The following is a 12,304-nucleotide window of genomic DNA, read 5'->3' on the forward strand; positions in this document are numbered from 1 at the left end:
AAGAAATTAAAGTATTTGGGACATGCATTAGTGTTGAAAGCTCCCAGACAAAAATACCCTGCCCGCATGCTTTCTTCTTTTCTTTTCTTTTACTTTCACTTTTCTCTTCTTTTTCATACGTACGTTAAAGCCACATTGCAGGAAGTTATATATATATATATATATATATATAAACCTTAATTAATTTACCACTAATTTTGGAAAAGAAAATTAACTAAAGATAACTTAATTCATTAATCTTTTCCATTAATTTAATTAGGTTTTCTCTGAAATTAGAACATAGTAGGTGAAGGACATATCACAATCAGGCCAATCGATAAGAAATTATTACGTGCTCTCTCCTATTTATTTTGTTTATACAATTTGAAAAAACACGTTTATTAAAAATTCAGTTAATAAAAATCATTTTACCTTTTTTTATCCATAACTCGTTAAAATATTAACAAAAGTTTTCATTTAATGTATAATTACAAAGACTATCACGGAAAATATAATTATTTATATAAATTTAGAAATTGCAAATATTTTGGGACGTAAAAAAAAGAATAATAAGTGAATTGAAAATAATTGAGAGAGAGAAAGGTAGTGTGTGTATAAATCCATGCACGTTAATGCACTTTATTAGGCCCCAAAATTTAGTAATGTCTGCATCAAATGAGACATAGAGATATAGCTTTTGGGGGTGACTAGTGAGGAATAATAATAGACATGGATTTTAAGAGGAAGATGGGGGTTAGCTGCAAGTGCTATTCATTTACATTTATGGATTTATATATATTTGTCATCTTTATTCATTATAATGTGACCTCTCTCTCTCTCTCTCTCTCTCTCTCTCTCTCTCTCTCTCTCTATATATATATATATATATATATATATATATATATTTCAGAGACAAAAAATCCTCACCTAATTAGCAGATAAGCCAATCATGTCTTTTGGCCCTTTTGGCCTAGTACATATATTGCAAGACAATGATATTCACATATATATAGAGTGAGGTGGGTGGGGCTTGATCAAGAGCTTTTGTTTGATTTTCCACTTTACTTGGAGAGACAGGTGGAAAATGTTGAGTTGGGGTTTTCTATTCATTAATTTTAACAAAATTAAGAAGGGAGTTCTTTTCTTTTTTTTTTTTTTCAATTTTTTGAGTTTTTTTCTAGTTAAAACTCGAAAACCGAGTATTACTGACTTAGATTGTGTTAACCAATAGTTTTTTCAAAGCACTTTTTAGTATTTTGACCGGTCAAATCACTATTTTTATAGTATTTAGTCACGTAGCGTTTGAACTAGCTTTTAGCGGTTAAGATAATGTTATAAAAGATTAACCCATATAACGTTTAGCATTGTATGAAAAGATACTATAATAATTAACAGCTAAACGCTACTAAAACAACTAAACACCGAACAAAATCTTAAAATTTATTGATTTTAACTTATGTAATATATGATTTAATGTTTAAAACACTTAAAGAAAGTAAGTTTATTCTTCATTTTATTGATTAGGGTAATTATCAAATTGTGAAAAAAAAAAAAAAGACATATATCCACATTTTTAAGCAAATTAAAAAAATAATGATGCGTAAAAACAATCGATATCTTTCTTTCTTTATTTATATGACATTTCCCAAATAACCTAAATCGAAATAATTAAATTTCTAAGTCATGTTTATATATATTTTCTCCAAGTAATGTAATTAACGGTATTTAATTATTGATAATACGACATTATTGGTGATGGTCCTAAAAGATTTCTTTTTTCTTCAAACTTGAAATATTATTTATAAAAGTTGTTTTCTGCATTTGAATTTCTTTTTGAGACAATAAAGCAAAGATGTCCGATGTTTGTACAGGTAAAACAAGACAAAAGGAAAGACTTGCTATCAAGGTAAAAGATACGTACACTATTATATGTGTATGAGTTTGTACAATTATTTTATGATCATTTCTATGTTTTCCACAAATGATTAAAAGCAATTCCTCACTTTTCTTTTAAATGCTCTAACCATCCTAATGTTGCAATTAGTTAATTGAAAGGGAACTCAATAATAATCAATGAAGATTTAAGAATGCATTATTTTGAAGCTTATTAAGAAATCTGTTTGATTAATATTGTGGTTCAAATTGTTTTTTCTTTCTAGAAAAATACAATTTTTAGATGTTTGAGAAAAAATAACTTCAAAATGTTATTCAACGTTTTGACTCGATACATAAATATCTGTCGTTTTAGAATAATTCTCTTATCCATAAATATTTGTTGCTTTGATAATTTTAAGAAGTAATTAACCATTTTTTTAAAAAGATTTTACCCTCATTTATATTAAAAACAATCTATTTCTCCAATTTTTCAAATTCATCTTTAATCTAATTAATTAATGATGTAAGATAAAATGTAATTTAATCATTTGCATATTAAGATATAACCTATAGATAAGTGCAGAAAAAGTGAACCACTGTCTCAATATTCAAAAAAAAAAAAAAAGTGAACGTTTAATTATAATTTTAAAATTTTAATTTTTTTTCTTAATGATAGTGTAAAAACCTCAAACAATATATTTTGTGAAGGAAGGGACATTAAAAATAAATTTTAACGTATTCCTCAAAAAAAAAAAAAAAAATAACGACTTCTGGTTAATGTTTTATTCTTTTTATTTTTGGTGGTCTTGTTTTGAAGTGAATGATAATTCCATTCATGTGAAAATCATAAATGTTGTAACAGAACATCTATGAAACATTCCGTGAAGCGGCTAATGCCTGACATGAAGATGGGCCTCAGTACTCTATTATAGTAATAGTCCATTTTTTCAGATTTGTATTCGACTTTTTCCTTTTGGGCTTGAATTTGACCTTGTCGTTGTACCCATAAATAAATCTTATAATATATTCACCAAACCCAACCGCCATTTGACACGTTCAATGAATCGCTAAGCAGGCTAGTGTACTGAATAGTGATGGCCATTATAGCCGCCCGAGGAACCATAAAATTTAACCCGAATTGAGTGGGTAAAATCCATTTTAAAGATGAGGTGGATATCAATTTTAAAAATAAAATTCAACCTTCCATTGAATTTAAAAATAAAATCCCAGTGACCCTCATTAAATTTTCTTTATAATAGTTATATATATATATATATATATATATATATATATATATATATATATATATATATATATATATATATATAAAATTCAGCCCAATCCATGATTCTGTTCACCTAACTTTATCTAAATACGAAATTAGTCAAAACGATTTTACATTTCATGTCAAAGGAGAAATAAATAATATAAAACTCAATATTTTTTTTTGAGTATTAGGGAGGGGAGATTCGAATCTAGATCTATAATCAGATCATACTGCACTTACCAATAGATTATGGCTTGGTATGCAACTCAATCCATATTTGGTACTATTAAAATTAACTATTCTATTAGCGATTAACTATTTTATTAACTTTTCGTGAAACGCTCCATCAACCTATGAATACTATTGTACTTATTATGTTACCGAATGATTAATTAATAAAAAATTTTTTAATCTTAATAAAAATGTTAAATGTTATGTAAAAAGTTTTTATCGATTAAGGGCTTTGCTTATGATGATGATGATGATTTGAGTGATTTGCTCTTCAATTAGTCTAATAAGCATTTTGGAGGAAATATTATTTAAATTTTTTGAAGGTTTAATTTCTTTCTTTATTTTATTTTTTTGGTGAATAAGAGATTTCTTAAAAAAAAAAAAAAAAAAGAAAAAAGACAGAGCATCATGAGAATTTAAACTCTTAGCAGCCTAATATTGTCTTCCATAGTTATTAAATCTGGTTCAATCTGGTGGGTCAATCCAAACAATCGACTTTAAAATTGATTTAAATTTCTTTTTAATCATTTAAAGAAAAGAATTGAATTGAATTGACTGATCCGAATTTTATTTTCTTTTTAATCATTTAAAGAAAAGAATTGAATTGAATTGACTGATCCGAATTTTATTTTCTTTTTAATCATTTAAAGAAAAGAATTGAATTGAATTGACTGATCCGAATTTTACTTTGTACTAGTATAAAAATATTTTGAAGTATTATAGTTATAAAATTTATAGCTAAATATGTAAAAATTGTATAAGAAGAATAAATTATAGAAGTTAACAGTGATCAAAGGTGACTACTAGTAATTGAAGAATTACTAGATGTATATTTAAAAATTTTTTCTTTTGTCATTTTAAATTTATTAACGTTAGAAAAATGTTTTCTTGTTTTAAAAAGAGAGTTATTTTCTTTTAAAATGATGTAGTTCTTTTCTTTAACCACATTAATTGATTTTTTTGAGCGGTCCAAAAATAAAAAAAATTAAAAAATTTCTAAAGTAAATTATTTTTGAGAAACAAAAAAGCAACATCAATTGACATATTAACAAATTGGCTAAATCTCTAGAATTATAATAATTTGATATTAAAACTAAACATTTAAATTGTCAATCAAGTGTGGTCTGATTGATCTTCCTATTTCTCGTAGAAGATAATGTCAGAGGTCTCGAATATTATTTAAAAGGAAGATATAGGAGTGAGAGGTCTCGAATATTATTCAAAGGGGAGGACTGTCCCCTTACTGTTGTAGCTCACAATATTATTTCAGTCCATTGAGCTTCTGAGTATAAAAAATAAAAATAAAAATAAAATTATATGTTTTCATTGTGTGACAATCAAGATTTGATCCCTTGACATTATGCAATATAAGAAAAACATTGAACTAGTAAATTAATGGTTGAATGACATTTTATTGATAATTGATAAATTAATCCACTACAAATAAAATTAAGCTATTCCTAAAAGAAAATATGTCAATTCACCTTTCTTTTTTAGGAAATTGTTTTGTCTCTCAATCATTTCTCACAGAAACATAGAGTTCATTATGATTGGAATGTGACTTTCACATTTTGAAGGAACATGAAGTTTTAAGGCTAACACATCTCACATTGCTATTATGGTTGCACCCTCTTAATCATCAACAATTTTAATGATGGATTGGATAAAAGTAAAGCTTCTTCTTTTTAAGTACATTAATATTAACAATCAACTTAAAAAAGCAATGATTCTACCACCAAAATTATTACTTTAAACTTTGTAACCCAGCAAATGCCAATCTCTATGATGTTGTCTCCTCCTTTTATGGTTAAAAATAGAAAATGGATTAGCGATTGTTTATTAGTCTACTGCCCTCAAAAAGTAATTCAATTTCTTTTCTTTTCTGCATTTTTAAGCGCCAGAACTCAACAAAGAAACCCTAAAATTTTTACTACAATTTAGATTCGAGTCCAATTATTTTCTGTTTGGTTGCTCGGATACCGTTAAAAAGTTCGTTCTTTTAATTTAATCTAGAGATATTTTGAAACGACCAGAAAGTTTTAAGTGGTTTATTGACTACAGGGAAAAGTTTTCCTTTCATCTTTTATTTGTTTTCAGTAAACAGCATATTGTCTGGTAGCTTAGTATGATGAATGATAGGAAAAGTTTTCCTCTTCAGTATAGTAAACAATATGTACGAATATGACTGGCCATGGTTTAATTTGATTAGATTCATTGGATTATTGTTCTTGTTGTTGTGTTCTGTTTGTGCTTCTTGTTGTTTAAAAAGATATTGACCCCTTTTATTTGATCAAATGAGAGAGCAAAATGTATCAAACAAGAGGAAACAAGCAACCAATTCTAGAAAGAAAACACTAAGAAATGTACTTTTTTTTTTTTTTTTTTTGGTGAAGTAAGGCAACTCATAATTAGGTTTTTCTTTCATTGATTCATTTAAATAACTCACAGTTGCAATTTTTAATTTTCTGATGCCGTCCACTTGATTAGGAATTGAAGCATTCCAAAAACTTGAGATCGAACTATAAGAATACAAATAATCTGAGACAACATTTTGGTCTCTTGTTTTTTGTCTCTATTTTCTTTTTTGAATTTGACTTTGACATAAGACACTGGAGACATGTTCCAAGTGCAGCCCAGATACGAAATGAAAACCAATCAATTCAAGTCTAAGCATATGCACACATGTTTGATCTTGTATCTTGGAAATCATATCATATGATTCTTGCAGCGTGTAAAATGGGAGTAATCTAAATCACCTGTAAAAAAACATAGTTTGTTCAATTAAAAGAAAACTTGCTTTCTCTTTATTAAAAGAAAAAAAAAAGAAAGCCAAATTTGACTTTGTTTCAGAAGTTCTGAAATTTAATAGCTTGTTCAATTTCATATTTTTGAGGAATTGAAGTGCGATAAATGAACACTCTTTTTAAAAGGGATAAGACATTAAGGTTAAGAAATGCAACCATAAAAACATTGGAGCAATGTTGTTGTTTCTTCTTTTTCTGAGTTCCATATTTTCAAGAGTAACAGCACAACAAAGAACTTGCAACATTAGTTTAGGTTCTTCACTCACCCCTACTAACACTTCATATTGGTCCTCAGTTTCCGGGCATTTCGCCTTTGGTTTTTCCCCAAAAGAGGATGGCTTTGCTATAGGCATTTGGTTTGCAAAAATCCGGCAGAAAACTGTGATATGGACAGCAAACGGTGATGATCCACCATTACCAGGGGCTGTCACCTTGACCTTGAGTAGTGATGGTAAGCTTATCATCCAACTAAACCAAGGCCAGATACCGTTTCAAGATTTTCCTCGGGCTGCTTCCTCAGCCTCCATTCTCGACTCGGGTAACTTCGTACTCTATGATTCAGTCAAGAATTATATGGCAGACTTTTGATTCTCCAATGAACACCATTTTACCAGACAACGCCTTTTGAAAGGGAAGGAGCTCGTGTCTAGCAGCTCCAACAAAATCATACAAGCGGGAGATTTCGACTAGTTATGCAAACAGATGGAAACCTGGTGCAATATCCAGTAGAATATCCTACTGAACGAGAATTTGCTTACTGGAGTTCAAGTACTCAGGATATAATATTAAGATTTTGAAAGATAGGGGAACCATATCTGGTAACACAATCTACCGCAAAACAATTGATGCAGATGGAATATTCCGGTTGTATTCACATGATCTGGATCAAAATGGTAATTGGTCAATTGAGTGGCCTTCCACCAACAACTCATGTGATTGATGAAAGCGGGTATAAAGTGGAAACAACCCTCTTCGAAACCATATGAGGCAAACTAAAAACATTATCGAACAAATCAATAAACTGACCTCTTGAAGCGCAGAATCGCTCACCGGTCTTCTTTCCAGAGATCTTGGAGTCACCCACGATCTTCTGCAGTAATCCCTAACTATCTCTCTTTCGGAACTCTTTGAGTGGCAGAGAATAGAATAACGTCCATCTCGCTATTCTTAGGGTTTTCAAATCTTATATTAAAAAAACTCTCTTCGATAGGAAGATACTTTTTTTTTAATATAAAATAAATTAAATAAAAAATTATTTAATTAAAATAATTATCAATTATTTTAAAACTAAATAATTTATCTATTATTTAATACACCCTTAATTTTCCAAATAATTAGGGCACTACAGGGACAGCAGGAATAAAATAAATCAGGCTACTAATTATAATAAGAACCTATGTAGACCAACATATTCTTATTATAATTAATCATGAATTATTCCACTAAAAACTCATGACTGAACTCCTTATTTATTTTACAATTCCACAACATAATAAAATAATGTTCCCCACGTTAAGATTACAGATGCTGTCATTTAAATAACTTACTGACAATTTATTTAAATCACAATATAATTTTAAGATTGTCGCTCAACTTATTTCATGTGTCGGATTCAATATCCACCTGCAGGGTTTACACTATGAAACCTTATAAGCTTACTTAAAGTGCATCATCAATCTCTAAACCGAGACATGGATTCTATCATTAATTAATATTTCACAAACACAAAATATCTTTGCCCAATTCACCGAGAATATTATTCCAATAATGAAACTCACCCTTTAATGAATCAAAGTACAAGACAATCAATGTTTGCTCATATTAAAATAAATCAAGATTAAGAACAATAAACATTATTTCTAATGTCCTAGAGAATATGTTTAACAGTCAGTACTAAACATCCATTCTCTACTTGGTCCAATTAAATACATACAAAATGTACTAATCACAATTATTGTTCATATGCTAATAACATTTATTTAATGCAAATTTCCAATTAAATACAAAGAAATAATTGTCAATAGAAAATCATTCATAGTTATACTATTACATATGCATGGTTAATAGTATATCTCTATCAGTGATCCGATTGGCTTGTGTGGCGATGCATATTGAACTCTTGTGAATAAGAGCCCTGTATGTACTTGTCCTCCTGTTTTTATGTTGTTGATGAGAGCCAGAAGAATTTGGGCTGCAAGAGGAATTCAGAAGTATATGAAAGCATGAGTTTGAACGAGAGTAGTTTCACAATGCAAAAATTGCAATTTATACCATGGGAAGACAACCCGTACTCTATTCTCTCATCCACCACCAGAACTGATTGCGAAATGGAGTGTTCAAGAGATTGCAATTGTGTAGCTGCAGTTTATAAGGACCGAAACTGCAGAAAACAAAAGCTTCCGCTTAGATTTGGGAGAATCCAGGATGACCCAAAGGAGACATTTATAAAGGTAAGTATTAGAAGTTCTAGAACAAATGAGGGTATAGACAAAAAAGCAAGGAACTGACGTCCTTAAAATGGGCATTGTATTTCTAAACTTTGGAATGTTACTGCTAGCAGTTTTTGGTGTTCTTTTCTATCGAGACTGGGCATGCAGAGTAGTGTCTGACAAAGAAAATGGAAGAATTTTGAAGATGTTGCTTTAACATCATTTACATATAAAGAACTTGAAAAACCAATGGCTTTAATGAAAAATTGGGAAGTGGAGCTTTTGGGACTGTTTTTAAGGGAGCCTTGTCAAATGGGCAGATAGCTGTTGCAGTTAAGAAACTGGAGAAAGTGGTAGCTGAAGGAGAAGTCGAATTCCAGAATGAGCTGAGATCAATCAGTAGAACTCACAATAGGAATCTTGTTCGCTTACTTGGTTACTACCATGACTAAGGCACCGTACTTCTGGTTTACGAGTACATGAGCAATGGATCACTTTCAGGCTTTCTGTTCAAATATGAAACGAAGCCAAGTTGGCAAGAAAGAGTTCGAATTGCTTTAGACTGTTGGGATTATATCTGATCCCGAGTGAGGCCTGCGGAAAAATGCTCCAATAATTATGTATTGGATATTAACGATCGAATTCACCAGAAATAATAACCATGGTAAAAATTAATTACTGTAAATGCCAGATGAAAAATAAAGACACCGAGATTTACGTGGATCACCCTTCAACTGTTATGTGCTACGTCCATGGGACAAAAACTCTGAATAATTCTTCTAATAAAAATAGTAGGTACAAAAGAGATGACAAAAATAATGGTACTCTAAGTGTTTCCCAAAGACACCCTCAAAATTACAATTCTCGCTATTTTCTCTTTTTCCCAATTTTAGGAATCTTTTCCTAAAATTTTCTACACTCAATTGTATATTCCTATTCTATTTTGTTTTTTACATAGTTTAGGAAAATCCTTCTCCTATAAATAGGAGATTGATGCGTTCACCGAATGGATGCGTTAATCGCGTCCATTTTTCCTTCCTATTTTCTTCATTCAAACGTGTGTGGGTCTCACACGTTTGAATCTCTTATTCATTTTTTTCTTTGACCAACAATAAAAACTTGTTGTTTTATTTTTTTTTCTTTTCAAATGTGTGTGGGTCCCACATGTCGGAGGGACCCCACAACATAGACATAGCTAAGGGCATTCTTTATTTGCACGAGGAATGTGAGACTCAAATAATCCATTGTGACATAAATCCTAACAACATATTAATGGATGAACATTTACGTGCAAGAATTTTCGATTTTGGACGGGCAAAACTGCTAATGCCAGACCAAAGCAAGACGCTAACTGGGATTAGAGGAACCCGAGGATATGTTGCACCAGAATGGTATAGGAACCAGCCCATTACAGTAAAAGCTGATGTATACAGCTTTGGTATTGTGTTTTGGAGATCATATGTTGCCAAAGGAGTGTGAGTACGAATGTTCCAGAAGATGAAGCTATTCTTGCAGAATGGGTCTATAGCTTTTTGAAGCCAGTGATGTGACATCCTACTCCGAGTTGAGTCTTAGCATAGAGTTGAGTAGTCGAGTTGAGTCGAGTTGAACCAAACCCGGTTGGGGTAGAATGAGATTGTAAGTGGATTTGAGTGAGAGAAAAAGATAAAGCATGTGGGTGAGGATTGATTTGTATTAAAAGATTGAGCTTGGGTATTAAGTTATAGCCTGTTAACAATTGAGGTACCATTTAGAACTTTTACACACAAATCCTTTGATTTTTGATGGCCTACCCGTAATACCCATTTCACTTTCCCATTTTCATGTTTATCTTCATCTTCTTCCTTTCCTCTTCCACCTTACTTTCAATTTTCATGGTAGTTAAGCCTTAACTTCAACTTCTCTTTTATTCAAGTAAGTAAACCTTCTTGAAGTTCATAATTGAATCATTTGGTGCTATTATTTTAGAATTCATAAGAATTCTTATTTATAGGTGAAGGGAGTTCTAAGAGTGTAGAGAAAAGAAGCTAAGGAAGAACTCAAGCTTTTGGAGTAAAGGTTTGATATCTCTTGTTATTTTTTATTTTCTTTGCATGAGAATTGTGTGGTGTGTTGCTATTGAGACAATCTTGCTTTATGTTGAGTGGGAGGACTGGTAATGGTGAGAAAACAGGGGAAAACAGGGGAGGTATTGAATAAATGAAGTAAAGAGTAGAGTTTATGTTGAAACAGGTTTTGCTGGAAATTTTACCAGTAGCTTCATCTTGATTTTGACCCCATTTATTGATGGAATTAGGAAGTGTCATAGAAGAGTTATTTGTTCCTCTATGTGTTAGCTTTACATGGGTTTTTGAATCATCCAAATTGGAGTTGTATATTGAGAGATATGACCAAAAGAGTACAGACAGTGCAGGCTGGAAGCGCGCGCGCGAATTGCATGATGAGTTCGCGTTGCCTTCTCGCGCTCGCGAATTTGACCTACGCGCTCGCGACTTTCCCCTGAAACTCTCTGACTCTTATTTAGCACATCTCGTGCTCGCGACTTTCAAGTACACGGTCGCGACTTGTGCTCGCAAACTCTTTGACTCTCATTTGGCACATCTCGCGCTCGCGACTGTGAAGTGCGCGCTCGCGTACTTGGCCCTTGGCCTGTAAGCGCTCGCGACCTTCATAGCGCGCTCGCGAATTTAGCTTGAGAACTCACTGTCTCTCATTTGGCACTTCTCGCGCTCACGACTTTCAAGTACGTGCTCGCGACTTGTGCCCGATAACTCACTGTCTCTCATTTTGCATTCTACGCGCTCGCGACTTTGAAGTACGCGCTCGCGACTTGTGTTTTCATGCACTTTTGGATTTCTTTTTCAATGCAATTGTATTTCTTTGCTTCACTTATATGCCTCTAATCATTTTAACATCAAATACAACATTAGAACATGTATAAAAACAACATTCAAGCATGCAAATGATGTGAAATCAAATAAACATTATGATGCAAATGAAGTTATGAACTATTAATGTGATGTTGTGTTATATTATTGCTATACCAACATTATGCTCCATTGAGGTTAGGTAGAAACCATGTAGATAAGGCTATGTCGCGACATAGGATAGCAGATCTGCACCTCATACAGTTTGGTACTCCGGCTACAGGCCGTTGAGTGGATATGATTATATGGGCCATAGCAGCCAAGCATACAGTATTCATCCAGTTTCATATAGTTTTTCTTATCACTTCGGTTTCACTATAACCTTATGGAGCCATACAGATATCTTGACATAACATTTCATGAATTATACAGTATTATAAACAGTACAAAAGATAATCAAGGTATCATGAAAGTATCATAATGTGTGAGCTTATATGTGCCATATATGTTTACATGGTTGGTTCTTTCTATATATGTATGTGCTTATTTGTTTCTTTATATGTTGAGAAATCCACTGAGCATTATTTGCTCAGCGAGTTCAAATTTTAGGGAGAGTTGGTATTTGGTACCTATAAATATATGAAATCAAATTTTTAGTCTCCACCTTTTGAAAATACATGAATAAGTCCTTGTAACTTAGGATTTATTCGGCAAAATTAATTATTTTAGTACCTGTTAGTTGTTTTAATAGTGTTTAGCTGTCAGCTATTTGAGTAGTTTTTCATAAAATACTAGCTAAACATTACATGAGTTAACTTTTTATAAAATACTACTTTAATTTCTAAAAGCTAG

At 31.5% G+C, this 12,304-nt stretch overlaps 1 pseudogene; it reads left to right on the plus strand.

Moving 5' to 3' along the window:
• Nucleotides 1-6,330: 6,330 nt before the first annotated feature.
• LOC105629197 (G-type lectin S-receptor-like serine/threonine-protein kinase LECRK1) lies at nt 6,331-10,135 on the plus strand (annotated as a pseudogene).
• Nucleotides 10,136-12,304: the final 2,169 nt, after the last annotated feature.

Source organism: Jatropha curcas, chromosome 9 (genome assembly GCF_041381405.1).
Source record: "Jatropha curcas cultivar XTBG-Jc1 chromosome 9, XTBG_Jcur_1.0, whole genome shotgun sequence".
NCBI classification, from domain to species: Eukaryota; Viridiplantae; Streptophyta; class Magnoliopsida; order Malpighiales; family Euphorbiaceae; genus Jatropha; species Jatropha curcas.